The sequence below is a fragment of the Sinocyclocheilus anshuiensis genome, unplaced genomic scaffold (assembly GCF_001515605.1).
Source record: "Sinocyclocheilus anshuiensis isolate Anshui unplaced genomic scaffold, SAMN03320099.WGS_v1.1 scaffold863, whole genome shotgun sequence".
NCBI classification, from domain to species: domain Eukaryota; kingdom Metazoa; phylum Chordata; class Actinopteri; order Cypriniformes; family Cyprinidae; genus Sinocyclocheilus; species Sinocyclocheilus anshuiensis.
In genome coordinates, this window is record NW_015547725.1 from 82,421 (window position 1) to 86,280 (window position 3,860).

A 3,860-nucleotide genomic window follows, 5' to 3' on the forward strand; every position below is an offset into this window, starting at 1 on the left:
AATCTGCAAAAATGTCAACAATTCTGTGTTTTTCTGTCAATATGGGGTGCTGTGTGTACATTAATGAGGAAAAAAAATTAACTTAAATGATTTTAGCGAATGGCTGCAATATAACAAAGAGTGAAAAATTTAAGGGGGTCTGAATACTTTCCGTACCCACTGTATATATATATATATACTCAATACTTATGAATACAAATATTAAACTACAACAATGACGGTCACTGTTGTACTTCATAGAGTCTGATGTTAGCATGTTGCTAAGCTACTGACATTGTTCTGTAATAAGCATAAACACACATAAATACTGAATAAATAGTTTTCAATTAGATTACCTTTGTTATCAAAATAAAACAAGATAAAATAAAAGTCTAGCCTAATCATATTTTTTCTCAACTTATCATCTATCCATATTAGATTATTTTTTGTAAAGCATTCTGGGAATGTGTTATTCACAAATTGCACATGCAATATTCCCTTTCTTTAGAATTTGGCCAAAATTAGGTATAAGGCAGTATGTTTTCTGTTTGTGGCCATTTTCACATTGGGAGCACATCTATGATGCCTGGAGCAGAGCTAATTAATTGTTTTATCTGACTGCATGTCTTTGAAGAGACATATGGTCTAATCCAGTGGCAACAGCAGGTTTGATTATAACCCATAAATAATTCAGAGTGTGTGATGGGCAACAACAGATACAAAACCTGAAGAAGTTAGTGTTCTGTTGAGTTTAATGTAGACTCTCTAGCAGCGTTTATGACTCTTGTGTGGTGTTTACTGAGGGGAAAGAATGAGCCCTGCTTTGAGTACGTATTAAATCATTAAAGTATTTATTGGGTATAAGAGTGCAGATTTCTCTGGCAGCCCATCTGTTTCCCCTCAAGCACTTCTAAAACGAGAAAGAGAGAGAGAGTATGCTCATATTATTGCTCTTCTTTATCAGGCTGATGTGACCTGTGATTTGATGAGAGTTATGAGAGCAGGCTTATCCTCGTTCTGTCCCTGGGTAACAGCACTGATCTAATTTCACCACAGGAAGGAGGGATGATTTTGTTTTGTTCTGTTTATGACAGATGAGCAGGTGAGAGGGCAGGAAATAAATCGTCTAAATTAGAAAACAACTCAATAGGCACAGCAAACACAAACAGAGGGATGCGATATAGAACAGGTCTGGAATACGAAAGGCGGATCAGGGCTCTGCGGTAGGATCAGGTTAAGAGATTTGATGAAGGAAGAGAGGTAAACACATCATAAAAGAAAACCATAAACCATAAACCTGTCCAAACAAAACCATCCCAGAGGAAATGTTTATTGCTCAGAGGTTTATTCTTTTGTAGCTCAGGAGATTCAGTTCTCAGTTGTGTTTTAATATAAGTATCAGGATGCTCTCAGACGTTTCTGCTAAAATTAATCTTAGTCCACTCAAATTAAACATTTGTTGACCAAGAATAAGATTAAATGAATATAGATAGCATACCTCAGACCATTTGGCCTGAGAATTTAATGAGAAACATTAAAAATAGTTTTTAGGATATATGACTTCTGCACACTTTGATATATTGCCTTTTTCGCCGGGGTGGAGTGCACCCTCAGTTTCTTCACTCGCTAAACAGGGGACCTTCAACAGAGAGTGATCCACCGCCGCTTCAGATGGCATTACTCAACGTGCGGTCTTTGGTAAATAAGACTTTCATTTTACATGACTTTTTTATCTCGCGGAAACTGGATTTTTGGTTCATTACGGAAACATGGACTAAAGAGGGGGACTTGAGTCCTTTTTATAAACAGGGGACCTTCAACAGAGAGTGATCCACCTCCGCTTCGGATGGCATTACTCAACGTGCGGTCTTTGGTAAATAAGACTTTAATTTTACATGACTTTTTTTATCTCGCAGAAACTGGATTTTTGGTTCATTACAGAAACATGGACTAAAGAGGGGGACTTGAGTCCTTTTTCCGAACTAGTTCCTCAAAACTGCTCATTTTTTTAACTCTTTGCGATCCTCTGGTCGTGGTGGAGGTCTGGTCGTTGTTTTTAAAAACTCTTTCTGCGGCCGCATTATTTCGACTGATGTCTGTAAGAGTTTTGAGGTTCAATTGTCTCTAATTGATTTGGCAAATCCAGTAGTGTGTGCTGTTGTTTACCAACCCCCACAGTTTAATAATGCTTTTTTGAGTGAATTTGCAGACTTTTTGGGGAATGTAGTAACTATGTATGATCAAATTTTATTGCTTGGGGATTTTAATATTCACATCTGTTATCCTGGTAAGCCGCTATCTAAGGATTTTTGTAATCTTATGGATTCCTTTAGTTTTTCTCAATGGGTGCATAGTTCTATGCACATTCATGGTCATATTTTGGACCTGGTATTTTCCCATGGTTTTTCCATTATGGACATGGAGATTGGAAACATTGGTTTCTCTGATCACAATTCTGTGACTTTCACCACTGCCCTTCCTCGTCGACCTAGTACTACATCTGCTCAGGCCCGCTGGGTTCGCTACTTTTCTCCTACAGCCCGCGAGGATTTTGCTACTACTTACAAGACAATTGATGAATTGTCAATCACAAACCGGTTCTCAGAAAGCTCTGATGCTGATGCGTATTTTAAGTTTTTTAGTAACACCTGCCTGAGCATCGTTAACAACATTGCTTTCAACTTTCTGTCTTTTTTTGTTGAGAAGACAACAAGGTCAAGACCACAATCACTGGTGACCTCTCATGCTTTTCTTGAACTAACTAGGAGCTCTTCTATTTGGAGCATGTTTGATTTGATTACCCTTCAGACCTGTAAAGATATTTGTGGCGAGGGGGGCGTGGTTCAGCGAAGTCTGCAGCAGGAGAGAGGGACGGGATACGAGCGGTGAGTAAGTAGGTCAAGTGCAAAATGATGAACACCTGTGTCTGATTGCAGTAATTGGCCTGGAGAGACCCATTAAAAGGCAGACTGGAGAGCGGGGAGGAGAGAGAGAGACGGGGACTCGTTGCCATCGCTCAGCCAGAGAGAGAATACCTGAGGAACTGAATTTATGCCATTGGCAGGGTGCGAACGCGCTGGAAGCGCTACTTTTGATTTTGTTCAAGTTTGAGTTATTAAATAAAGATCCACGAGTCTCCAAACGCCCACCTGGTTCACTTCCTTCCTTCCTCCTTACGAACTGTGGTACACTGGTGCCGAAACCCGGGAAGGAAGTGATAACGCCACCGCCATCATGTCATCTCCGTCAAGTTCGCCGTTTGCGGAGGTCATCCACTCGCTCGCGAGACTCCATCAAGAACACCATCAAGCGCTGCTGGACATGAGGGAGGATCAGGAACGTCGATTCCAGGCCCTCGTCCAGACGCAGCAAGAGGACCACATGCCGTTGAACAAGTTGGGCCCGCAGGATGATCCGGAGGCCTTCGTTGACCTCTTTGAGAGGACCGCGGAGGCATGTGGGTGGCCCCGGACGAACTGGCCAGTGCGTCTCATCCCGCTACTTTCAGGGGAGCACAGATGGCTGCGCAACAAATGGCTGTTGGCCGGGGGAAGCGACGTCGACCAGATCATCGACCGTGTGGTGCTGGAACAGTTTGTCACACGGTTGCCGAAGAACACCGCGCAGTGGGTCCAGTGCCACCAGCCGGCGTCGCTGGACCTGGCCATTCAACTGGCGGAGGACCAGATAAGTTAAGTTAAGTTAACAACTTTATTAATCCCACAAGGGGCAATTAAAGTAGGGTAGTAGCATCACACAACAACTTAATACAAACATAAGATATTACCTAGACAATACAAAGAAATAAATAAATAAAAACACAACCCAACATGCTTCATAATAAATTCCATACAAAAAAAAAAAAAAAAAAAAAAAAAAAA

General features: G+C 41.4%; 1 long non-coding RNA gene across 1 annotated transcript in view; it reads right to left on the reverse strand.

Moving 5' to 3' along the window:
* The window catches only part of LOC107704256 (uncharacterized), a 28,496-nt gene extending 24,674 nt beyond the window's left edge, over positions 1–3,822 (reverse strand). Inside the window, exon 1 of the long non-coding RNA XR_001635935.1 lies at positions 3,664–3,822. This is a non-coding gene — a long non-coding RNA (uncharacterized LOC107704256). The remainder of the gene's footprint in view (positions 1–3,663) is intronic.
* Positions 3,823–3,860: the final 38 nt, after the last annotated feature.